The sequence below is a fragment of the Dromaius novaehollandiae genome, chromosome 9, assembly GCF_036370855.1.
Source record: "Dromaius novaehollandiae isolate bDroNov1 chromosome 9, bDroNov1.hap1, whole genome shotgun sequence".
NCBI classification, from domain to species: Eukaryota; Metazoa; Chordata; class Aves; order Casuariiformes; family Dromaiidae; genus Dromaius; species Dromaius novaehollandiae.
The window spans coordinates 11,021,402-11,048,445 of NC_088106.1; the positions used below are offsets into that span (position 1 = coordinate 11,021,402).

Consider the following 27,044-nt stretch of genomic DNA (forward strand, 5'->3'; position numbering starts at 1 on the left):
TGCAGACTTCCAGCCATAGACAAGTCACCATTCTGCTACCACAGATTATATTAGATTTGTTCCCTGGGTGGGTGAGCAGGACCCAAGCTGGCAAAAAGATTAAAAAAAAAAAAAGAAAAAAAAAAAAAGAAAAAAAAAAAAGAAAAGAAAGAAAAACCACAAACCTGATGAGATTTTGTGTGTCTTGGGAGGAAAATCAGGTGGTGATACAGATTCTAAAGACTGAAACCAGAGAAATAGCCATAAATTTGGCTTAGATACTCCCCCCCTCCCCCCCCCCCCAGCCACCAACCACAGAGGTGAGGAGAAGAAAAGGAAAAAAAAATCCCCTTGCTTATTAAGGTGCACCAGGTTTACCTGAGACATTGATTATAAAAGGACTTGGGACATAGAAACACTGCAAGCCACCAGGCCAAGTGTGACACAAGCAAATGCAAGGGTGGGATTTCCATCTCAAAGAACATGGAGTTTACCTCCCCCTGCCCCCCCCCCCCCCCAAAAAAAAAATAGCACCTTGAAAAGCTCAAAGAAGCCTTTCTGATTCAAGGCATAGTCCAGCTCTGGAGTTCTTGTCCACATGAGTGCTGGGAGCAAAGGTGTTTGGTGGGGTTAGACAATAAAAATATTTCAAGTTACTGAAGTGAATATTAAATGATAAGGGGAGCAACGAACAACAGCACACCTTCTTGATATACTTAATTGGACCTAAATGCAGTGCCCTAGTGTGCCCCCCCCCCCCAAAAAAAAAAGAATAAATAAAAAATAAAGATGGTGCCGTTCTCCCCTCAGTTGTGCTTCAGGCTGTGCTTTCCTGCAGCCCTGGGGCTAGCCAGTGAATAGGGGCAGATGTGGCTCTCCCAAAACTCCTGGAGACATCGCTGGTCCGGTCCAGCATGCAGCAGTGCCTCCACTGGCCGTTCAGGCAGTACGGCTGGGTCTGGAGCCCCTAGAGCACAAGCGCACAGCTGCCAGGCTATAAAGTTCAGAAACGCTGAGAATAAGCCCCAGATTGCTGCTGCGGGTAGCCCTTCTTCACGTCTTGCCCCAAAGCGTATGCCAGTCGTGCCTGCAAGAAAAATGTTCTGGCAGCCAAAATAAGTGCATAGGACAAGTGGTAAGCAGCAGTATGGGAAAGGGAACCACAGGGCCAGTAATAAAAACTTACATTTATACATACTAAACCAGGGATTAACTAGAGTGGTTATAAATGACTTTTTTTCTAATGTACCCACATAAACCACGTACCCAGTGCTAGCAGCTTCTACTCGAACATTTATAGTGACTCACTGAAGAGATCTTAACAGAGGATGGACGTCCAATATTTACTACTTTTTTTTTTTTTTTTGAGGAAAAGTTGTGTTTTAATGACTTCTAATAAACCTGCCATCCATATACTGCAAATACCTCAAAATTTCCACCCCTGCCTGAGGCAAGCTGCACTGCAGTTAGGCAGTGCTGATTTACACCAGCTGAGTTGCCTGATTTTTATTTTATTTTTTTTATTTTTATTGGGGTTTTTTGTCCCTGGTTATAAAACTTTTACTAGCTGGAGGAGATCACATTCCATTCGGGAGCTCGCTTTATGTCCTTCAGATAGGAAATCATCACCTTGGTGCAGACAAGTTTCAGCACTGCTGCACCGAGGGTGGAAAAAGGGGGGCAGGGGAAGGGAGCAGATTTATACTTTTGAAATGAAGCACTTTACATGGATTGGGGAAATGCCTCCAGCAGAAGCAGGCAGAGGGAGCCTGTTCCATGAGGAACATCTGGAAGTTACAAAATGCATATTGCTTTTCTTCGTCTTTCCAGAGGCGTGCTGAGATTCTGACCCAGCAGACCACTGCCCGCTCCGGCTCCAAGCTCTCGCGGCATCTGCAGCCTCCTCCTTTCCCACAGGCTCAACCTGCCAAACACGGGCATTTCCCAGGCTAAGGCTACGTCAACAGGTAACGTGATACAGGGATCTGTCATTCCCAACAGGCTAATCAGCCACCTCTCTCTACCCCCATTTTTCAATGAGGAAATGAGCTTCCCCCCCACCCCCCCGGCTTTTAATATATCTTTTTGGATTTATAGAAGTGCTGTGTACATCTGAGCCACTGATGAGTGATTCTATCAGTTAGGTTTATCTTATAATTATTCTGCGCTTTTGTGGTTTCTAAGGCAACCACACTTTTTGAATGAACAGCAGAGTAAATGAAGGTATCCAAAATACCTGGCAGTTCAGTCTCTATGGCATACCTCTGCCAAAGTATATGCATGCAGCAGTTTAGCTCTTCAAGATACAGTTTAGCCTTAAATGCTTTAGCCTTTATAGAACCACATTTACATCAGTCACAAGTCTGATTCTTGCTGATTTGGGATATGATGCTCAGTATCCCCAGGCGGGTGAGGACTGTGAAAGAAAAAGCAGAGTCTTGAGGATAACAGGCCACTCTTTAAAGACTTCACCAGGCCTCAGACAGTTTCCAAGTGACTAGAAGCAATAGGATAAATCCTGAGAATTTTATTATGGGCATTACTGTGCTGTGATTAAGGGAATGAGGGTATTTATTTCTTTGTTTTCTAAATACTTCAACTTGGCAGAAATCAGGTTACTGGAGCTGTAAATTTTTCAGCGTCTTTTCTCTATTGTCTAAGGGTTTCCTCTCTACGTGGAAGCAGTAGCTTCTGCATGTTTTAAAAAATACATGTTTTTTTCCTGTGCAAAGATCAGTTTTGAGTTGCAGGAAAAAAATATTTTGGAAAATGATTCCAATGCTAACAATACTAGACCTAAATGTTGTGGGTGCAAGAGGTGTTCCCCGATAACTGGCCAGGTCTGAACACACTGGCAGCTTGTGAGGGTGGGGAGGGACGGCTCTTAGGGCAAAGGTGCAGCTCAAGCCACCGAGCTCTTACCTGGGCATTTCTCTAGCTGAACTTACTGAAAGCTTGGAGGGCTGGATGATCTCAAGGACTTCTGAAAGTATTGCTCTAGAAGCCCTACCAATTGCATATTTCAGTTATAGGTAGCTGAAGGAAACAATTGGGCCTTCCAGGGAGAGGGCAGCTGGGAGGGACTGACAGCTTGCCCAGTGACTGAGAGCTGGCCGTGACCAGAAATGGATTTAGTGAAATGTGGCTTTCCGTTTTCTGCAGTTTTCTCCCCATCCTCTCATCAGCTTTGGACTGTGTATGTGGATATTTTGACATTTTCATGTTAGCACTAACCCAAACCACGTGCGTCTTCCTTCAGACCAAATAGTTAAAGGAGACTTTTTATAATGCCAGATCTACAGTACAACAATACAGCATAATGTGTACTTTCAGCTATTGTGCACACCTCTTTGGCAAAGAAAACTTCTGATGCAGTCTTTCATGTGCTTCATTTTATGTGGTTCAGCCCCGGTGCTTCTAGATTCCAGCCCCTCCTCCCCAAAAAGAAATATTTGTTTAATAGATTTTGCATTGCTCTTGCATTTCCATTTTTAGCACATGCAGATGTGCTCGCTCTGATGGAACCTTTCATTTTGCTAAATAGGGAGAAGGATTTTTCGCACACACCAACTGAGCTGCAATTAGGATTATTACAAGAAATAGATCCAAGAAAGGTTCTTGTGTAGGCTAGGTCCAAGGTTCCTTGGCAACAGATGGAAGAAAATGTCCTTAATTTCTTTTTTTCTTCTTCTTCTTCATAGCATTCTCCTTCCCTTGTACGTAATCTTTTGTTGGCCCTATTTTTTCCCAATTCTCTTCCCAAGAAAGCAGGTAGATGTAACTGTAGGTATCCCCCAGAGCCTTTTGTTAATCCTGTTCTGTTGTTACAGCATTGTTCAGAGGTTTGCTTGAAGCACGCAAGTGCCAATTCTCCTTTGAGTGGTCAAACGTTATTCCGTCTCTAATTCTTGATTCCAGCTCAACAAAAATCAAAGCTATACCCACCAAAATTTAGGAATCTAAGCTGTCATCATTCTACCTTTACCATTAGGAGTTAAAACATAGAACAGCATTTTAGTTTCCAAACTCAGGCATAAAAAACATTCACTTTCCTTAATCTGAAGAAGTCAGTTCGAAAGCAATTTATGAACATATTCTGTGACAGCCTTGCAGTGTTTTCACGAAAAGCCAGATGACCCTCGCTGAATGAGACAGCCTGTAAAATTGCAGCAATTTCCCAAGGCACCGGTGTGGCACGCAGTCACGGGGCCGAACGCGGCTCGGCGTGTTCTTAGCAACAATTGACATAATTTTCAGGTATCCAAAATGCCACAAGCATGGAAATGGAAGTGTAGAGAGCGATCTCCTGAATTCTGCAAGGCAGTTGAGAGGATGAAAGCGAGCTTGGACCTCAAGTCTAGACTAGCAAAACCTGTATGCTGGGGAGCCTGGAAGGATTTACCATTAGAGGATTTGCTCTGAGCCATCAGTGGTGCACTTCCTGTAGGCTATGAAAATAATCCTTAATGGGTGGGCAGGAAGGGATCCCTTTAACTCCTAGAATCTGGGGAAAACATTTTTAGGTGGGAGGTTTATTTTGAAGGCCTTTGACCTATTTTTTCTAAGGGAGCCATCACCAGCTTTCCTAAAATGTTTGGACAGCCTAAGGACTGAAAGCTCCAAATGGCTGCTCTCTGCCGAGCAAATTCAGAGACAGCATTTCTTTGCACAAGTCTAGCAGTGGGTGGTAAACATGGAAAAATGTCTCTTCCCTCACATTGCAACATGATGTGTCATGTACAGCTTGTCAGGAAACAATGTCTGGTTTATGTTTGCTACCAGGTATTACTGCAGAAGGAGCACCTGACCTGTGGTTTTTTTCCAGGTAATTAGCGGGTGGGGTTATCTACACCAGCGCAAGTATTTGGGGATTAGCTGCAAATCATTCAGCAAAACTGGGAACATCACTTAGCAGGAACTCTAAATAGCTACTGCTGTGTGTACTTACTATGCCAGCTACTGCATATGCTCCTGTGGCTTTTTAAGGTATTCGTGTGAGATACCCCAAACTTCCCCTGATCCATTCTGAGTTCCCCAGAAATAAAAGCCGACCCTTGCAGTGAGGGTATAGAGCTGGTGCAGTACCTTGATGGAAAACATGGTAATATCCACATTCAAAGCTTAGGCTTTCTGTTCATTTAGATAGTTGGGAGTGAGAGGAAACTGATAGCTGCACGATCTTCACAGCCTGTCCTCATGTTAGAACATCAATGGATTTTTTCCTTCCATTTGTGCAGCTCTAGGACTATTACAAGGGGATTTACACCATTAAAAATAAATTCCCTGACACAATTCCCTTTAGCTGAGACATATACATGACCAAGGATAGACTTCAGCCCAGTGGTGCAATCTGCTAGGATAAACAGGGAGTGAGGTTTTGTGTGAGGACCCTGCCTGCAAGGTACCAAGCACTTCCTAAAAAAAGTGAATAATAATGCTAACCAGCCTTGATTCCTCTATAGCTGAGGGTACTCAGCATTTTGCAGGCCTGGCCTCCTTAGCAGACAGTGTAACGCTAGATGATAAAAGTTTGAATATGGCAGTGTGGTATTCTCTTTTGATAATTTTTCTCTGCAGTGAGATAAAATAATTCTGCCGTTAGGCTGAGCCTGGGTAAAACTGACAGTATGTGCTGGTGTCTATTTTTACCAGAGGTAACGCCTTCCCTGGAGGTACTGAGAGGAAACCCAGAGGGCTATGCTGTGTTCATGCTAGATCAGATATTGCCAAGACAGATTCTGGGAGTAGAAACTTCCTGTTCCCTCCAAGAGGAGGTTGTTCCCTTCCCCAAGAAGAAAGGGAACAACCAAGAGAGACCAGAACCAAATGATGGACAGGAGCCTGGCAACATGCACACAGAGACTGAAAACTCTTCCCAGAATTGGAGCATATGCTTTAGAAAAACAGTTCATTTTAAAGGCTGCAAATACTGGGAAGGCTAGCTTGCCTCCTCTGGCAAGCTTTCACAGCATTTAACTGCCCCCACAGCAAGTCATATACATTGGTTTTATTTTTTAGCATCCTTTTCAAGATTCACCCAGTTTAGCTTTGACGTTGAATCACTGGTTCTCCTAGTAGTAAGACTGCCTATCCTCTACGCCCATCTTGTAGTGACCAAGTCTCATCCCAAACTCCTTCTCAAAGAGCTGAATGTCTGGAGCTCTGTAGATCTTGCCACATAAGTCTACTTTTCCAGTGACTGTACTGTTTGTGTGGTTCCCTTCTGAACTCTTTGTGCTATTTCCAGATGCACATATGGACCTCCAAGCTAGATGCAGACTTGCTCTCATGAGCTTGGTGTGGCTCCCTGCAGAGGCAGGATCTCTTCCCTGCCTCTAACTTGATACTTCCCCTTTCATACACTAAGAGGACACACTTGCCCTTTTAGCTGCAGCTTTGCATTGAGAGCTCATGTTGATGCTGTTATCTCCACTGCTTTCTCAGTCCCACTCAGGGTCACTTTTTTCCAAGACTGAGTTTTCCACCTTACAGCTGTAATCTGCCCTCCTGGTTCCCAGATGTATCACCTTGCATTTGGCTGTATTAAATGCAGCCAAAATGAATCACAATCATTTGACCAGGAGATTCAGATCACTCTGTAATAGTAACCAGTCTTGGTGATGTCTGCTGAAACTTTATCAGCAAGATAAAGTATATCATCATCGAGGTTGTTGGTAAAATTCTTTAAGTACTACTGGACCGTAGGGGAATACCTTGTTGCTTTTTCCATGCATCTCTCTAAAGGTGTCCTGCTAACTGATGTCTCCCCCTTAAAAGTTCACCTGTCAGAAAGCCAGTTTCAGAATATATACTGTGTGATTTCTTTTAACTGAAGTTTTTAACTCAAAATGTCATTTATGTTAGAGAAGTTCAAGAAACCTATGTCAACAAATAGTCTTCTCAACCTGCCCCATAATCCTTTTACCCTCCCCCCCCCCCAAAAAAATATGTCCCAAACAGGTTTGCTAATTCTTGCTGCATGTTGAAAACACACTAATCAGAATTATGTCCTCGGCATTAATTATCTATTATTAAAATACTGAACAAACTGTTCCATTATTTTTCTGGGATCACTCTTGGGCTAGGCTCTGTAGAATGCCTGGTGTATTCTAAGTCTGGTTTCCTAAGGAAATTTTATTTAGATATGGACGTCACACATTCTCCTCTGCAGTAACATTTGAAGCTATTAGCCAATTTGAACTAAATTTCCTGGCGAGACTCATGTTCCAGAGATGCTAATTACTGGTGAGTTTTGCAAACATAATACAATAAAAAGGGCAGAAGAAGCAGCAGAAGAAGGCTCAAGGTACTGCCCCTGTTAAAGAAAAGGCTGCTAAGTATCGTCAGCCAAGTCTACTAGATCCCAGAGCCTCCATCAGAGAGAGGACCCCAGGAAAGCTGGCCCTGTAAGTTCAGTGGTTCATGGCACTGATGGTAAATATCTCAGCAGATTGCCTGTCTCTTAGATTCCCCCAAATTTTCCAACATTAGACTAAGTTTAACATTTGGGCTCATAGCACTTCTTAGCTAGTTTGTGCAAGACTCTTGAGTATGTTGCAGAAGTGTCTGTCTATAAAAATATCTAACTTTGGTAGATACCATGTGCCATCCTTATTTCTATTGCAATGCCAAAGTCCCATAAGTAGGTGGCATCCGCCTTCTGTGCTCCGCACATAGAAGAGACAGGCGTGCAGACAGTTGCTACCTTTTTCTCCACGTCTATTTACCATTTCTCTGGCTGAGGTTAGTAATGATCCTATGTGCAATCTAAAGTTTGCTGAGGTTAGTAATGGTCCTATGTGCAATCTAAAGTTTTCGTGTCCCTAATAAGCTTTTCTTTAAGAGGTTATCTTCAGCTCTTTAGACCTATTCTATTTCAAGAATTCTGTTGGCTTCACTAAATAGTGACTATATATTTTTTGCTTATAGCTTTATTTTACCTTGTCCTGTTTTCATCCTGTGTATACAAGTGTTTATCGCTGTTTATGCATCCACTTGCAGGATGTTCAGCTGCAATATTGACATTAAGGGAGACTCCAAGATAGCATCTTTATTGTAATAAACTGTATATATGGCCCATACATGCTGCCTGCTCTTGTTCTGCTCTAGTTTGAAGCAGCTGGAAGCTATGTAAACTGTCATTCTGAATATATTAATATGCAGGAAAATGAGAAGAAATTACCAATATGAGGCAGTATCTAAAGACTAAACCAGGCAACCACATCTAGAACAGAGGCTGACTTGGACAATAGCTTGCACAGGGGAGCAGCTCATATACCAACAAAACAAGTATCAGAGTTTTCCACAGTGTTTTGGATGGGGACTGAGGATAAGAATTTTTCTGGGACATAGACAGCCGGGAGGTTTTCCAGTGTGCAGTATCTCCACTGTGGCAGCTTACCTATCAAATTCCTCTTTGTTATGATCTTCCTGAATATCTCTATGTCCTTTGTAAAAGTTGCTGAAACTGCATTGCTCTCTAAAGAATATCACAGGAAAGTATTACCACATTTTGCAGAGGAGATTAAAGAAAAGAACTTGAACAGGAATAGCCAAGCATCTTGATTTCCAGGCCCTTGTTACAATTATTAGACAGCCCCGGCCACTCTGTAGTGTGCTCTTCTGAATGTAGCATGTCACCGCAGGTGATATTATTGCATCTGAAGGCCATGTATTCAGTAGTCATAATGTGTACTGCATTATTGAAATGCTGACATGTGATCTTACATTGACAATCTGGTAGAAAACACAATTGCAGGTGTAGGTGTGATGTTTGTTGTATGCTTGTTGTTTTCTTTACAGTTTGGCAGTTATCAGAAGATTATTGATAGTATAACTCATTCAACCACAAATGTGCAGTCCACGAATGACAGGGGCATGTATTCCACAGCAATGTCGATTTCTGAAAGAGACCCATCTTCTCATCTTAGTCTAACAACCACTGTCCACCTGGTGACAGGTTGGAAGAAAAATGGATATAAGAAATCAGAGCAAGAGGAACAGAGAGGGGTAACGCTGAAGATCATTCGGGAGGGGAAAGCAACCCCTCCATAGATTGCATTTGCCCTTGCTAGCCTTGTGAATGGTGGCTAAGTCGAGGTTACACAGAGATGTTAAAAAGATGAGACACAACACAAGAGGAAGCAGTGGCAGGATGAAAGGTTTGCTGAGATCAAATGAGAGAAATGAGGACTCTAAGGGTCAGTCCTCCCTCTTATGCTTGCAAGTTCAGGCATTGGCTGTGCGAGGAACCACAGTTGACAAAGCAGGATCTGTTGAACGACATAGGGATGAAGGGCCTGATTCTTCCCTCCATTACACCGGCTTTGCATGCATGTTACCCCACTGACTTCAGTGCATAAAGCTGGGAGCAAAGGAGCAGCGAGTCCTCTGAACGAACTGTGTAGGAGTACTTAACCCCTGCTGAGTGGGTCACAAACCTGTGATTACGTTATTGCTCCCCAAGGCCTAGGAACACTTTGGGAAGATTTTGAGAGCTCAGCATTAACCATATATTTTGCTGCAAAGAAGAGAGAAAAAAAGGCTCTCTTTGCAAACATTCCCCAATAAAATGGGTATGTTCCTGAGTGAGTTTGTTTTCACTGCAAGCCCTGTGGAGTTCTGTATGCTTTTCACTGTCTAAGGATAGCTGGGAAAACTGGCAAAGCAGTCATAGCAGAAAATATTACAGGGAATAGTTGGAAGCTGTGAAAAACTCTTGCAGGGACAAGGGAAGTAGCCAGCCCTTCAAGAGGAGGGCTATACGCAAAGCTACGTGGTGATTATATACAACCAATGTGGGATCAAACCCAGATCCTCCAGCAGATTCTTCTTCTCTTCACAGTCTCTGGACTAAAGTGACTATGTACTGCATGTACCGCAACTGGGTTCAGGGGGATTTGGAGGTTAAATGTCATGCTGAATTAAACATGACTGTTTTGCTCAGCTCTGCACTCCATACACATGCTAGTCTAGAAGCTGGTCCATTAGCAGTGTTCCAGTCATTACAAGTAACAAGGAAAGATGAATGGGTAAATATAATTAGTATTATCACTAAGCAGCTGAGCTATTGGCTGGTTTTTCATTGCCCAATAATATCTATAGTCTTTCTGCAAACTAAATATGGGAAAATTAAGTATCTGTTTACACTCTGCAATGCAACATGGTGCAGAAACTTTTGAGGTGATGCTAATCAAAACTAGAAGCATGAGTCAGTGCAGTGACACAACTGGACTGATTAGCTTTACCAAGAGCCTGGGCTAATTTATACACTGTAGTGCTGTGCTGACATAGAGTGTTTCTGGGCTCTGAACTGGTGTGTCTGCATGCTGAGAGGAAATTGCTGTTGATGGTGCTCTGAGCAAGCTTGAGCACCTCTCAGAAGTTACAGGTTGGCATTATGCAGACAGACCCTTTGTAACAGATTCTGTAGGTTTTTTCTCCCATCTGTCATGAGGTTAAAAACCTCAGTGGTCTCAAAAACTTACCAACAGGAAGACTTCTGAATACAAAATGTCATTTTATTGGAAGGAGAACAGAGAAGAAGGGTGAGCCAAAGTGCCTGATGCTTCGTGCCTACTGTATTTTGCAAAGTTTAAGAGATTAAACTCCATGTGTATATTGGGAAGGGAGAAGAAGGAGTCTGATAAGAAAAAGATGTTCTTTAATCAAATGCCTGTTTTTCTAAAGGTACTGACAAAAATGATTCAGCCTCATGAAAATGTATGGTGTATTAAGCTAGGCCGTTCGCTCTGACTTGAAACTGTGACCTAGCAAAGGTGATCTGCTCTACTACACAGGGAGCTTTTTCATCAAAATTATTTCAATTTGACATGAAATATTCTTATGAATAGAACTTGAGGTTAAATATTGAGCTTGTTATCCCCTATGGTGACAGTATGTGTAAACACAATCTGTAACTTGGATGATATACTGTAAAAGACCTGCTTGAGAAGAAATTGTTTCAATTTGTTTTCAAAGGGTTTTCAGTGGAAAGCACACCCCTACGGTCCAAAAAATTCTGCCTGAGACCACCTCCAAAACAACACTGAGTGTGTGTGTGCGTTGATGAATTTCTGTTCTCAGTGAAAGAAGACTGCATGTCTCAGCACTCTGAATAAGAACAGAGCATTCAATTCCTCTCCGTAGCAAATTCAGCCTTCAACAAGTTAGTTCTTCCAAGGATGGCAGTGATGCAAAACTGCTTTGCAAATGTTTTTCTGGGTTTTGTTGCTAGGTGATGACTTGGAAAACTTTGCTATTCCTGCTGAGAGGTTTAAAAAAAAACAGGCCTCACATTAAAGAGTATAAAAAAATAGGCCATCTTGCTCCGTAACTCCCATTTCCTAACTCCTGGAGTCTGCACCCTGTGTGCCTTCTCCGCTCTCACATGCCCCTCTCTCCCTCCTCCCTCAGATCTGCTCACCAGAAATCAGGGGCCCAAGAAAACACTTCTGTTACAGTGGAAGAAAGGGAGAACACATTAATCTTTCTATCCATCACCAAAAAAAGAGCAATTCTACAAGTGTGCTTTGATTTATAGGGGCACTTCCTTTCCTCTTAAATTTTACTGGCCTTTAATTTTATTAATCCAAAGCTGAACAGATTTTTAATTGTTTGAGATGATTGTGGTGAGTTTTCCACATAGCGAGAAACAAGAAAACTTTGGGGATGACCCCGCTGCAGTTTGTTGTGCACCTGGGCTGTACCCAAAAGCCCTGGACTGCGACTCTGTCACCTGCGGAGCAGCAGGGAATGCCCCAAAAGCCGGCAGCTTGTCTGAGGCCTGGTAGCGCTGCGGTGATTAATGAGGAAAAGAGCTGGAGGTGACGCACTGTGAAATCGGGTGGGAGCACAAAGAGTTAATCCCTGGGCCACTTCCAAACTAGGCCTGTTGCGGCGGGGGAAGTGTATTTATTCAATCCATTGTTGATATTGTGTCTATTGGGGCACTTTTGATATCTTATTCTCCAAGTTTCCAGAGATGTAACCTTGAATTAGTAGATGGCTAAACACAGCACAATCAGAAACAATTAGTCACTCCTGCTCTCCTAGAGAGCTATTTGTAAAATCGGGGATGAAAGTCTTGTGTTGTAAACTGAATAGGAACAAACATTTTTATATATTGGGTCTGGACCAAAATAAATATAGTAGCTAAAACTGGCCATGGTCAGAAGCTGACATCAGAGGAGTAGATACCTATTTTCGCCAGCCAGAAAATAAGGATCACTAAGCTTTATGGCTTCCAATTACAATCTGGCTCGTTTGAAGCTTAATCCTCTTGTGTTATGTTGGCCAAGTAAGAAGACCCCAAATCTCATCTCCAAAGAAATTCTTGGCATTTTACAACATTGGCTTTATTAAAATGACGGTATTTCTTGAATGTAATTGGCACTGTTCAAGTCTGTAGAAAGACATGTAGAGCCAAGAATTTCAAGCTCTGCTTCTGTGAGTCCTTGCATATTTTCAAAAAATCTATACACATGGGCAGCTCCCTTGGCTTCAGAGAGGTCCGTTTGTACTCACGGCATTAAGCATGTGTGAGAGTCTTTGTATGAGCAGTGTCTAAAGCCAGAAGAACCAGCCAGCCTCGGTGTCTGACTCAAGTTTCCACTACCCTGTCCTCAGAGGCGAGCGGCGGTTGCGGGTTTGGCTCTGCCACAAGACTCGCTCGCTCCCCATGTGCAGCCTCCACAGCAGACGCGGAAGTGCTCGAGGTCTCTCTAGCACATCATTAGTTACGGTGCGATGGCAGAAGTCATATTCTCTCACGTCAGTGACCAGTTAGTTGGAAGAGAAGTGGGAAAGAGTAGCTTGCTTACAGGTCTCAATCTGGGCAGTTCTTTCACAGGAACAAGCGGTGTGGACATATTGCTGGATTTCTTGCTGTGTTTTCTAACACTTAGGTAAATAAGAATGACTGAAAAAAGAACAGATGAATTAGTGCCTATCTAGCCTTCATTTTATATATACTGGATGGCAACTCTACTCTCAAAGATTCAGAGATGCATTTATTTTCTAATTATGCATTCATTTCCATGAGAAAAATTGTTCATTGCAGCACTGCTGTTCCGTGCAGTATACTCCAAGCAAATGGACAGACCTGGATACCATGTAGAGAAAGGGCTTTCTGTGGCATTTGTTGTTTAATACCTACTCATTAGCAAGCTTTACGTATGGTTTCTAGACCTCTTCAGTTGAGCTAAAGTTTTTCAGAGGTGCCAGTCTAAAATTAACAATTTAGAGTAGATTTATTCTGCCTTGTGAGTTTTCTGGTGCCTGGCTCCACTGATGTCAAGGCAGCGTCTGAACTTCTGTTTTCTTGTCTTGTCACCTATCTGCAGGCAAAGTGCTCCGGATCAGTCAATGTTTATGTGATAGAATCACCCTTAAGAGCCTGTTATGGTCTAATTGGTGCATATCAATGTTACTTGAATGTGTTTTTAAAGTACGTGTCTGTTTCATGGTCTGGAATGGCTTGGGAAGGGTAATGTTGATCTTTTGTGTGCAAAAATTATCCAGTAGCTTAAAAGAAAAGCAACAGCAGCAAACAACTTCCTACTCAATATCATTCAATCTCCAGTACAGGACTTTAGAGCCTTTGGAGTAAATAATGAACATATAGTACCCCATGACACCTGTAAATGCATAATTTCTGAGCATTAACAAGCCCATTATGCAAAAATTCTGTCAAATTATCAAAAGTCATAATCTCTGTTTGTAAAGATTCCATCACATTACAGCTGAGTTTATCAGCCTCACAAATGAAACTTGAGATTACAAATACTTCGTATTTCTTCACCTTTGCAGTTTGGTATTCATCTTTTTCTTTTTAATTTCTCTAAGTATGGGTGCTGAAGGCCCTCTGGATCACTTCTTTGCGTATGGCTGATTCCTGGGACAGTGCCCCTCTCTAGTGCAATGCGTGGAGGGAATTTTGGTACCACTTGCAACAATTTCTTTAGAGGTTGTGTTGGTATGGTGCTTGGCAGAAGGAAAGACTAGTCAACGACTGAGGTTCCTGAGCACTGAAGCAATAGTGCTGAGTGCAAGGCAGCAGTGCTTCTTGCTGATTGAAATCTTATGCTCCAGAACTGAAGCTTACGCACACACATGAGAGATGTGAGGATCTGATCAAAAGTCCACATAAATAAATAGATAGTGTTCTTAACTTAATGGAACAACCTGGTGTCTCTAAAAGGAGCACAGAGGCCTGTGTCATCTATCTGTAGGGAAAGAGTGGGATTATAGAACCAACACACCTATCTACTTATCTTCAAAAAAGTGACTGACTTAGTTGTCCTGGATAGGTGGTACGAAACCAGTCATCAATCTGCACTCCAGAAACAGATGCGAATTCATGGGGATGGAAGCTTTTCTGTCTGACTTGGAGAAGATGTGCAGAAACTTGTATTCCTGGCATATCCATTTATCAGCAAGGCTTGTAGGATAAACCAACACTGGTCTATTGTACTGATGCTTAGCTCGACTTGTGCTTGCAGATCAAGATAAGTAAAAGGAGGCCAAAGGCACAGCAAGAAATCCTGGAATTTGAATCCCTCCTTCCAACAAAGGCACCAGACGAGGGAGCAGCCGCTATGGAAGATGACTACCAAGAGCTCAGTAAGTGTATCTGTGTCAAGTGTATGTAAAGGGAAAGGGAATTCTAGTCTGCTTTGAGGTATTTTTAAATAATGAGGGAAAATATGAATTCACTTAGCAGAACGGAGGCAATTAGTAGTGTGATATCCCAGGGAAGTAGTTCACTTAAAGACCAGCATTGTGAGAGGTGCTATATAAAGGACTGTTAGAGGTAGGTCAGGGAGGGCTGTCACTAGTATCTATGAGCACCTCTCTTCCAGTCTGGCAGAGAGTTTCCGCCAGGGTGAGGTGGCATAGCGAGGGTTGCGGTGCTCGGCACAGGGTCTCTGTTAGCCTGTTTTCACATGGGACCAAAGGCTAGTACAGGTGTGCTGCCTGTATCCGTCCGTGTATCCCCTGCTAATGACTTGGAACTCGTTTGCTGATATCATCTGAACTTGATGAGGATATAAAGATCTCAAAGATCAGTAAGTTTCTACAGGTTTCAAGAGGTGTCCAATTAGTCCTGAGATAGGGGCCCAAACTCTAGAAAATCAATATAGAAAAACAAAAAAGGAACATATAAATGCCCAATTATGTCAAATACTTCAGCTGGAGCTTCATCCTCAGGCACCAAAGGCAATGGTGAGAAGTAAATGTGTAGGAAACCAGGCTTCATTAGCTTTGTTAGCCTGCAGAACTGTTTGTTCAGCTTTGGGCAGCTAAACAACCATAAGGGAAGTTTAGTTACTGAAAGGGCAATGGGATCTGGGAAATGCGTGGGGACAGTGGCTGCTGGCTCGAGCAGAGCTGTGACTAGAACAGACATATTAAGAAGTCTAGGCAATGAGATGTCCAAAACCAAATGACCTAATTGCTCTCAAATGGAGGCAGTTCCCGAGGAAGGTGCAACTGTCCAAATACTTGGAAATTTGTACCCCTGGAACAAAAAGAAGTCTGGGTAGCTGAGATAGCAGATGAGCTAATGATTGGTTTGGACTTCATTATGAGTGGTAACTTTGTATTAAATGCCAGGAACAGTCTGTGGAAACTCCCTTTAAAGATGTGTCTTGGATAAAACAAATGATGTGCAGGCAATTAGTTTGCTGTGAACAAACTGTCCAGGGACAGATAGTGTAATAACAGCTACATGCTGTGGGAGCTTTCCAGCAAAGAAAATATAGGAATGACTAAAACCTGTTTAGATATCGAGCGCTTTGCTGGCAGTTTTAGCTGTGCAAACTCTCATTGGTCTGAAGCAGAAACAGGTCCTGTCCGTTTTCCAAACCCACATTTCTGACAAGCAGCAAGAGACCCGCAGAGGCCTGGGTGAGCCAGAGAACCAAGGAAATGCCAGCGTAGGAGGAAGAGATGGTGATAGCTCTGGAGGAATCTGGGGCAGAGCCATACCCAGAGCTGGGGAGCTGCAAAACCATCTTGAGAAGTCTGCACAGCTTGGCCCAGGCAGTGATTCACCCATGCTCTGAGCCAGGCAGCTCCAGGCGAGAAGATTCATTAGTGTGGCAGAAACTAGCAGGTCATGCTGAGGAGCAAGGTAAATGAGATCAGGCTACGACAGCGTGGCTAAGCAGCTGCTGGCTCCTCTCTAAGCAGCTTGGAGCAGGGGCAGAGCAGGGCTCAAAACAAAAACAACATCAGAGAAACCAGCCCTACAGTAAGCCACCTCTCTGGAATTTAGCTGGTAAAAAAGTCTGTGCTGGCCATTGATGCAATGTGTTGGGGAGGCAAAATGGAGCCCTCAGCATGGCCTGTGGTTTCCCCCCACACTTCTGGGTAAGTCAAAAGATAGTTACGCCAAAGTGTGTGTACAGCATTTGCCAGTGCTGCTAGGGCTGGCAATAGCACAAATATTATACAGCATCCTGAGACAGTGATGGCTCACAGAAGAAAAAGCCTCCATTTTCTTCACAGGAATTAGAGCTCAGGAGGTGCCGTTGGAAGTGGTCTCTGAGCACTCTTGCAGGGAGTGTTGTCACTGTTACTCACATTTGCCCTAGAGGTATTTTCTGTTAGTAAATAGTTTCCTCATTCAAAAAATGAAGTTTCCATCACACTGAATGTAATCACAAGTGGGAATCAAATTTGTCGAGCCATTTTTTTCGAATAGTTTCAGCAGAGGAAGGAATTGGAGTGAAATCGATGATGCCTTTGGTGCAGGCTCTGTCGCTGAGCTGGTAGATTAAAGGAAGACACGACTTACTGGATATTTCAGGCCTATCCTCTGTCTTTTGTTTTTCTTACAACTACTCAAAAATCATTTTATTTTTATTCTGTTTTGGGGCAGAAGGAGCCAAATCACTTGACATAAAGCCCAAGCTTCTGTGCTTTTGTTTTTCATTTTGTCAAGAAAAAAAGGAATATGCTTTCTTCTGCCCAAACACCCTTTCCTAAACAGGTTTCGGTTCAGCAGCCAAACTGCAGAATCAGCTGCTGGCCCAGCCAAGGGAAAGCCTGTGTCTATGCCGTGGCTGTCCAGATCTGCGTGTGCCGAGAGGGAGCTCGCCGGGGGGCTGGAGCGAGCGCGGTGCTCCGATCCCGCGGGCCAGGCAGGCCCCAGCATGTGCGCAGCAATGGTGTGGCCCTGTGCAGACCGGTTCCTTGGGAGACTAATTGCGAACCTGCCCTAACCAAGTGATCAAAGAAATGGAATAGTTGCTCAGGGGAATGCATGTGTCCAAAGGAGATGAGGGTTTCCGACTGCCCTGGTTTGTTGGGTGTGCAAGCATGCCTAGTTTTTCTGCTGAAGGAGCAGATGTGCTGTTGCTGAAGTCGTGTCCAGAGCAGCTAAGGGATTCCCGAAGTGGAGACCCCAATATCACCGTAACACATGGTTGGAAACGGTTTGGTTACGGTGGGAAAAATTGATGTTTAAAGGTGATCTGAGTTTAGGTGATGGAAACTAATCAAATGATGCTGCGGGCAGTCATCAGTGGATAGAAAAAAATAGTCATTAAAGGAAAAAGAAAATGCATCTGTTCCTCAGGGACTCAGTGGAAGGGACTCCTCCCGTGTGGCTGGAAGGAAACAGCGAAGGGAAAACAAAATGTAGAGAGACATGGATAATGCTAAAATTGGTTTGCTTTTCCAAGCGATTGGCTAGGATGTGCTGTTGGTCATGGCACTGCCTCAGGCTCCGCGGAAGTGATGAGTAAAGCCAGCGTGGAAGTGTCGCAAGGGGTTGATTTACCCACAGCTTCATGCTCATTTTCTCATGACACCGAGCCTAAACAGTTCCCACCCACCGGCTCTTCCTGGCTGCTCCCTGTCGTCCCCTTCCTTGTGCTGGCAAAACAGCCTGTGGGTCCATGTTGTGAATTGGCTAAGGCGTCTGATCTCCCTGGAAAATAACCTGGCACCAAGGGATTTTTATTTTTCAGCTGCATCAGCTCTGTGATCCACTTCACAATGTTGTGGCAACACATAGAAGGGGAGGCGGAGGCAGGGACAAGCAGCAGGGCGTGGGAATATTTTAGTTTGATATTGCCATCAAGGGTAGGAACTTGCCCTTAAATGTCACTAAAATTTAGAGGAAGCGAGCACCACTTTTCTTAATGGGTGACTATACGAAACAGTTTAAACTTCTTTAAAAACCAGATTGAAACAACAGTAGCTTCCAAGGCAAATACACCAGGACCCAAAATGTAGCGTGTGCAAGGCACAGGGGAAAGTGGCGTTTGGTGGGTACCTGTTGGTGATTGTGCGGCGTGATGTAGGCAGCGCTGAACCGAAAGTTTTTAAATAGGCTTCAAAAAAAGGTGTAGTTGTCTGCTTTTGTTCTGTTTTCTGACTCATTAGGGATCACATTTTCTACCTAAACAAGAACACTTTTTAAAATATAATCAAAATGGCTCCAGAACTTAGGGCTTTAAGGAAAATATAAATATATTGAGACTGACATTAAAAGTGTGGGAGTTGATAACTCCAACTCATTTACTTGTAACTGCTGACAAGGTTTTGAAATTCGGATGAGTCGATAGGTTTTTGTGAGGAGTTGGTTTAGAAACAGTTGAAGCTGGGTAGTTGTGCCTCAATCCTAATTGCAAGTGGAAAGAAAAACACATGTAAAACAACAGTTTCCTCTTTTCTCTGGGTCCCAGTGAGCCAAAGGGAGGCTTTAAAGAAGACTTTGTTGCAGAATTTCCACTCCCGGTGCTGAGGGATTATAGCCCCACTTTTTCTTTTTTTTTTCCCCCCACTATGAGAGAAAAGAAAGTTCACTGTAAGTTGAAAAGCAAACAGCCAGGCTCGGAATTTCTATGTACAAAGCAGATGGACACACATGGCCCTTTTTGGGATACTTGGGTAGGTCTCCTTAACCACAGCTTGTTTTGTACTGCGTATCACTCTACACGGGCCTTTGTTGCCATGCACCTGTCTGTAATTTTGGAGGTTCATCTACCTCCAGCAAACTATATTTAAAAACTCAATGCTGATTAGGAAAAAAAAAAGTTCAGGGGAAGGGATTTCCTAGTTCACAAATAAGAATGTGCAGTGGAGCACTCACTAAGTAAACAGAAAACATGGGCAGCTGAGAGAAATCAATTTAGCTGAACAAACAATGTTCCATGTAATGAACTACTAATTATCCTTTTATGCCATGTCAGTCTGAGTGATTACAGAGCTGTGCAGTTTAATTTGACGTTTGAGCATTGCCTTGCTCCATTAGCCTCATATAAAGCTACGACACGTTGAGAGGAATTAAAAAAAAAAGCGGTGGTGGGTTGGGGGGAAGGGGGCTGTATTTATCTAGAACTAAGTAAGCACCTGTAGCAGTCATAAGGAAAAGATCTTCATTTTTATTTTCTAGCTTTTTTAATTCCCGATTGTGATGAAGGGGGCAGCACTTGGGGGACACAGAGGAGCATGTTTGATGCTCTTATAGAAACACCTTGGGTGTGTCGATGGTGTCCCAGATCTTCAGACTTTGCATTAAACTGTCGTCAAAGGTTAGAATAAATAAGCTGTGTAGATGAGACACACGTACGGATCAAGAGGAAAGGGGATGGTAAACAGTACGGTATGGGGACAAATATCTTTTCCTGGATACTTTTCTTTTCACTGGCAATTTGCGCACAGTAGGTAAATCAAATCCCTAGGTGCTTGGGAAATCTTGTGGTTAATCTGGGACTGAAGGACATGTATAATACATACTGCTTTATTATCATACTGTTTGTCCAACTAGCTGTACTGATAACAGGATTAGAGGGAATTAACATATGGAGAAAGCTAAAGACAATTTGTTGGCATATATATTATGGCTATTAACTCTAAGAGTACCAGTGCTATACCGATATTCTAATATACAACTACGTATTTCAGACTACATTCTTATTTCACAAAAGGTTAAGTCAAGGCCAACACCACCGAAGGTCTAAGGGAAATTTCCTTGGGAAACAAGCAGATGCAAGGAGGACCGTGCCCAGCATCTCGGTAATGCAGTGACATGTGAAACAGTGTCATGAGGAATAAATATGACCCAAGTGTCCAATGATAATGTTGATGGGGCTGCAGTCAGTACTGACAGATCCTCATTTAAGCACAAATTGAAAAGCAAATTTTTAAAAGCTGTTTGCTGTAACTACCCGGCATTTCTGGTATGTACACCACTGAAACATGTGACATGACACACTCCATGTTCATAGGGCACTTTTCTCCCAGTGTGAACATGGATGAAAGCTCCCTAGTCTAGGATAATTTTTGGAAAAAAAATGGCTTTTCCAAACATCCACTTAAGATTGATTTTGAATCTCAAGGGGGGTGAGTAGCAACTTGAATTAAAAAAAAAAAAAAAGAAAAAGAAAAAGGGAAGATGAGAAACTCCCCAAAACTGGGGAACGTAAAGATCCATTTCATTACTTTGTCTCAGACGTAACTCGCAGGACGCCAGATCCCCAGCCGGCCTGGGCTAGTTCCAGTGAAGAGTTGCCTGTTAGTCAGGATCAGGCCTGATAACGCATGCAAAAGAAGCAGTCGCCCTTCTGTCGCTCTTGCTGTTTACGCGCACGTTTTTCATTTTGGCCACTTCTTAGGCTGTTCCCAGGGCTCCCATGCTGCTCCTCTCCCAACTGACATTTAGGCCTGTTGAAAATATCGCACTGACAACCCTGAAGATCAAGGGCTTTTTATCCACCGCAGAAGTATCGCAGAAGTGGAATTTTTCCTGACGCTGCCATGCAGCACGGGCCTCGCTGCCGTGCCCGGGGCGTTGCGTGGGAGCGGGGTTTCGTGTTTGGACACCTGTCCGCAGTACACACAACGGGCGCTTAGGCTGTTTGTTCGGGATTTTTTTACATAGGACTCAGCCGCCTACCAGGTGATGCTGATTTTTTTTGTTGTTTTTTTTCCCAGTCACTATCTCATTGGGCCGGATTGAAAGTGAGTTGAATTTCAGCTCTGCTGCAAGCTGCCGGCATGAGCTGAGCTGCAGGCGCTTACCCCAGGGCTGAATTGGCCCCTCTGTTCCTTTCTAATGTGCGTTAGACACATTGGGGCCTTTCTCCGCTGCGCATTTGTAACTCCCATTGATGCTAATGGGTGTGACATGTGTCTATCCAGCGGAGAATAGACCCCATTGACTGCAGCAGTTCCCTAGGCTCGGGCGATGCTCGTCACTTGATTAAGCTAAACTAATGAGGCACGACTGGGGCCAATGGGAATGCGCACAGCTCCGGCCTCGCAAAAGCTGGTGGAAACCTGCAGCATTTCCTGGGGGCTGGATTTTGTTTTGCCAGGCAAACACGCGGGATGCCCCTGGAAGGGGCGCGCGGTAACGGGTGCCGTCGTGGACACCAACAGTGTGGACAGGGATCGCCATCACGGACCACAGCGCTCTGAATTGCCCTGCTATTGCGGCAATGACATATGAGAGTGTTTCGTATGCTCAGGAGTGTTTAAACTAGGTTTGGTATTAGCTGTTGCTCAGTGTCTTTTTATACTGGCATTTTGAGGTTCGCCTAGGTGCCTTCTCGGCGGTGTATGTACGTGGTGTGTGTACCCGTGCGCTTTTGGGCCTTTATCAGACAGCCCGCAGGCAAAGGCAGGCAGCTTCCTTTTCTCCGATGTTTAATAGAGCAAGTTTGGGAAACGGGCAAGGTGGGAAAAAGCAGAGAGCGTGTAAGGAGGTCTCCTTGCGCCGTTGCCCGCTCTGGGGGATGACGACCTGGCTCAGCCACAGCACCTCCGTGGTCCCCATGCCCTCCAGCCGCACGGCTTGGTTCAGAGCACCCCAGCTGCACGCAGGAAGCGCAGAAGAAGCAGGCAGGGCTGCGGTGTGTTGTGCTTTGCCTGGGCCCAAACCATCCAAACTGGACCAGGCACTAGGACATGAGCTTAAGGTGTGGGCTTGGGAGCTCAGCCGAAGCCTGAGCATGAGTGTGCTTACAGAGGAATAGGCTGGTAGGAAGATCGGGAGTTAGGAAGAGGCTGACATCTAATGAACTGACGATGTAGACGTGGCCTCGGTGGACAGCCCTGTAGCTGTACGGGCATGATGTGCTGCTCACTGAGGCAGAGGCTGGGAACTCCAGCTCCCTGCACAACGGTGAGCATCAGCCATCGCCACTGTGCTAACGTGAGGGCACAACCTACATGTCCCAGGCAAGACTACAGAGGCAGATAAGACCATATCCAGATCTTGAGATAAAACAGTATTAAAAAAACCTGAGTCTCATTTTAGAACTTTATGTTTCGGAGAGCTTGGTTGAGAAGTTGCCTGTACTTTCCCCTGTACTTTACCTGCCAGTACATTCCAGGTCAGAGGAGGTTTGTATTTTTGTCATATCTTGCAATACTTGCCTTTATGTAAGTGCTGCTAAGAATAAAATTAGCAGTGGGAGAAAAACATCAGCTTGATGTCTAAATTTGGAAAACTTGATGAATAAATCTATTAACTTCGTTGTGGGGAGAGAAAAGAATAGCAACCCTTTGTTTAAAGGAAAGATAAAATAAATATAAAATAAGAGCTGATTGCCCCCTCTGGTTTTCTGAGGTGGGTTTTTTGAAGTCCTCTTCTCCCCTTCAGATTGCTAAATGTTGGTTGACTTTAATTTGTGGGACTCTGGCTTAAGAAGATACAGTCAGTTGGATCTGAGAAACTGTATGAAGAGTATTATCAAATGCCTTCAGCATTTGCAAGTGGAGGGAGCAAAGGGGGAGGAGGATTCATCCTCTCTGTTAGGTGACCGAACGGAAAGCAGGCTCCTGGCAGGTGGTCTGCACCCCTGCTGTCCTCGCAGGCATGGTCACGCTAAGCAGGCCCCTCTCTGCCCCGGGCATGTGGTGTTGCTCAGGCTGGGATACGAATTAATCAGTGAAGAGCTGGAGCTCAGAGCAGTGGTGATGTGAGGCAGCACAAGGCTCTATGAGGCTCGACAGAGAGACTCCAAGCTTGCAAACTGTCCCGAGCACGTATGGTCTCCTCCAGTCCTCATGTCCTAGGTTGTGTGGGACTGTGTGCTCCAGTTAAACCCCACAGTACATCTGCAAATCTTCAGGACTTGCCCAGAGCTGCAGAGTGTAGAGCCGTCTGCTCTGCTCCTTGCGAGGCAGGTGCTTGCTTCTGCCTGCCCCAGAGTTTAGCACAAGGTAGTAATAGCTCCCACCACAGCCCTTGGCATTTTATAGCAAGCAGCATCTTCCTTTGGCCAGGACCTCTGGCAGCTGCGCTTACCACTTTTCTTAGCATGAGTATGTCATGAGCTGGTCACTTTTATCTTTATTGGTAAAATAAAGATAATTTATTAAGGTACTGAGGTTGAAAGTGAGAGCTTAAAAAAAACCAGTATAGTCCTAGTCTATCTTCAAACCTGGATATCTTCCTAGTTGTCTCATCTATTTTTATCCAGGGGACCCTTTTTTCTGTCCGAGCTGCCAGAACTGCAATATCAGATTTCATATCAACACCCATTCTGAGAAAATGCAGCTTTCAACTTCTCTTGCTCTTTCCTCTCATCCAAATTCCCCACTTTAAATCTTTTTGGAATAAGTAGCTGGCATACAAATGTGAATGTCCTGTTTAGTTGTTCTTCTGAAGTGGCAATGTTGGGTACTTAATGCCCATTTCCCTCTTCTGTTTCATACAAATTGGCTAGGCATGGGAGAGGCAGTGCGTAAACTAAGCAAATACTGTGTGTGCTCTTCCTGTAGCAGGCTCTTTGGACACCTACGGGTCATTAATTCTTTTGTTCCCAGCCAACCTGCCAGCTGGCTATTCTCCTGCCCAGTTCGAGCCGTTTCCTTCATGTGGGCTACTGACCCATTCCCATTGAGCCATGCTGCAGGACATGTGTGCAGCAGAGATCAGGACTCCTGGAACATGAGTAGCTTTTTACCAAGAAAAATGATATGTGATACAGTTATAACACAGACAACCAGCTAGATAACCAGGAGCTCTGTCTAGCCTCCAACCCCACCCTCCAGGTATTGGCAGCGGTATTCGTTCGGTGTCACAATATATATGTGTATGTATATGTTTTTATAGAAACCCTATAGAAGTCCAGCAAAACTCCTGAGAATATTCAGCTTTAAATGCAAAAGTAATATTATTACCTCAGTGGGACTACTGACTTACTTAATGTGAAGCACGTGCTTAAACGCTTTGCTGGAGGTTAGTCCCAAGGGCTTTCTGTCCAAAGGGCCACTTCCCCCAGGGAGGGGCAATGCACATCCGTGCTAGCAGATGGATGCTGCTTCTGAAGCAGGGCTAAGAAATGAGCCGTGACTGTATAGCTGTTACACAAAAGCCCAATGGCGTAACTGCAGCCTCCGTGTAACAGCTTCTGACGGTGGAAAGAGAATCAGCATCATCTCATGACGCTGCTGTTCCTGTAGGTTGCGAATTTAAAGAAGGCAGGCTCAGGAACTGAGCATGGAAATCCCTGCTGATCAGGAACAAGACTATTTTTCTCCTTTAAGAAATTTGCTCAGCTTTTTGGTTTCCAGTGTTTCCAGTTGCCATATCAACCTGAGAAATTTGCCTGGCAATTGACAGCATATTTTTCAACAGAAGACTTAAAAATTTAGTTGCATCAGCTCCAGCATCTGATGGCTGGGATTTCACTTTACCTGATTTTATTTTATTCCTGGTATTTGTTTTCCAAGACACATTAGCAGATGATGAAGGCTCCCCACCCTCCTTCAGCCAGGGGCATCTCAGGTGCAGAAACCCCTGTGCAGAAGTCGGATGCCTGGTCAAAACGCGGTAGACGTCAGTAGCAGGGATAAATGCTGCAGACTACATCCTTCTCTGGTGCCAGGCTGGGAAGCCCAGGGGTGCGAGTGTGCACTGTTGTGCATGTGCTGTTACCACCTTTCTTGCAGCTAGGGCACCTTTGGGGCAGCTGCGGGACGGTGGTGGGGAGGGAGCCCGTGTCCTTTGCCGATGGCAGCGTGGAGCCTCCATGTCCCCATCCATCTGTGTCCTCTCTAGACCCCATCATTCCCTGGTCATTCGTGGGTCACTGGCATAAACAGGGACTGAATCTGCTGCAGCGCAGATGCACCTGAGGGGACTTTTCTGTGGCTAATATACTGTTTGGTTTGTTGGGGCTTTTTTTTCTTTAAAAGGAAGGAGAATGGAAAACAAGAAAGTCAAAAAGCCCTGAATCTTTACCTTTTTAAAGTGGAGACACCGCCACAGCAGGACATAATGGCTTGCTGTGGTGGTGGTTTGCCTGAGAGCCTGGAGATTTATGTAATGAGAAACACAATTCCTGCAAAGAACATTGTTAAATCTTTTCAAAATTTCAGCTATAAGCCATTTTATTGCTAATAATATGGCCAGATTCTCCTTTTGAAGAATCTGGGAATGTTTGACAAGAGGGGAAAATGGAGAGGACTTGAGGCACCATAATCTGTATTTTCCATTTACCTTGCTTGAAGCTTGAACAACACATGTGCCACAAATGATTTGTTTATTCCTAAGCGCCCCCAAGGAGCCCAGTCTCCATTCTCAGGCATATAATGGCTATTCAAATGAAAGCTTTAATAGATTGTTGCAGATCTGATATCAATGCAGCGAGAGAAAGAGATATGCAAATATTCAAAATTAAACAAACTGGCTCCTGCCCTTTGCTTTTGGAGGTGCGATCTCAAATCTGGGTTGTGTCACAAGTGAAACGAGTTTCTTAGACTCAGCTCTCTGGAGAACTATTTTGTTTTTCTTTTTTTTTTTTTCCTGGTGTGCTTCACAAAGCTGTCACATCGTTTGATATATTTGCTGTCTTTAGCACTCATGACTAAGGAGAGCCCCAACCGAGGCTGGAATACGTGAGGTATTTTGAGTTGAGACTGAAGAACATTAGTGGGAGAGGGTACTGCTGTGCCAGTTTGCTCTATGCCTTCTTAAACCAGGGCCCTTAACCTCATCTTTGAGTCATAAAAGCTAAAGATGGAAAAGTGCTGTCACAGCCTTCCTGCGAGCATTTCCCCACACTGTATGAACAATTCTGGAAGAGTGACATGGTTACAAGCTTGCAGAGAGTATAGGTGTTGTTGAACTTGGGGTGACAATCTAAACACAGTTTGGTCCTGTCCACGTTGCAAGACAAAACAGGGCTTAGCTGGTTCTTAACAAAGCCCCTGCTTCTCCTTCTCTCCCCGAAATCTGCGTAAGAGGGGCCCCAAAACCGCTTCCAAAAAGTAAAAAGAACATGTCATCCACCTAACCATTGAATCTGTGCCAGCAACTACTGTGTGCATTGAGCAGCGGGGAAAAATAATAATTTTACATCAAAAACACCATAAAAGTTTTCAGTGTCTTCTAGGCTCTTGTAAAACTGCTATTATCTTGTCCAACCCCCAAGGCTTTTCATACAATTATCAATTATGCTATGTGGATTTCAGAAAAGGCAGTGACTGAAATGCAGGCCACGTCGTGGATTGAAGAAGCAGCAGCAGAAGCATGGTTGTTCCTTCACACCCTGCTCTGCAGGTGACCCGCACGCACCTCTTGGCTCCACCACGAGCTCCCTGGGCAGGGCAGAAATCCCCAGAGTGTCCCTGTACCTCCATTGCGCTCCTATCTTCTGCTCTTTGGTTGCAAGAGCTTTTAGTAACTTCATCATCACTACAGGCAAACTGAATGTCCCCAGCTATGACTAGTGGTATTCAACCTTTTCCTTTTAGCAGACCCTTGCAGATTCCCCGGTAGAAGTGCCGCCACTGCTTAACAATCTCAAACCTGTGGTCAATGGCTTGCTGGTCTCCATTTGTGCACCCTTAGAAGTGGTCTGTGAAACTCCAGGTGACTGCAGACATCTAGAAAAACCCTGATTCTCGGAATGAACATTTAGAAAAGAAAAGAGAGCCTGATACTGGAGCTCAGCAGGAGTGCAAGAAGAGGACCTCGCTTTGGTTGGGATCTGTGGACAGTCTTCCAGCTGTAAGAGGGACAGCAGTATGCTGTTGGTGGTATGGGAGGGGTGCTTTGCCTCTCAGAGACCTGATGTCCTGGTTCATTAAGGTGA

At 44.2% G+C, this 27,044-nt stretch overlaps 1 long non-coding RNA gene across 3 annotated transcripts in view; it reads left to right on the plus strand.

The window, feature by feature from the left end:
• The window catches only part of LOC112980125 (uncharacterized), an 81,203-nt gene that overhangs the window by 30,267 nt on the left and 23,892 nt on the right, over positions 1-27,044 (plus strand). For all 3 annotated transcript variants that reach the window (XR_010390462.1, XR_010390463.1, XR_003258358.2), the window contains exons 4-6: positions 1,810-1,946; positions 14,481-14,601; positions 26,704-27,040. This is a non-coding gene — a long non-coding RNA (uncharacterized LOC112980125). The remainder of the gene's footprint in view (positions 1-1,809; positions 1,947-14,480; positions 14,602-26,703; positions 27,041-27,044) is intronic.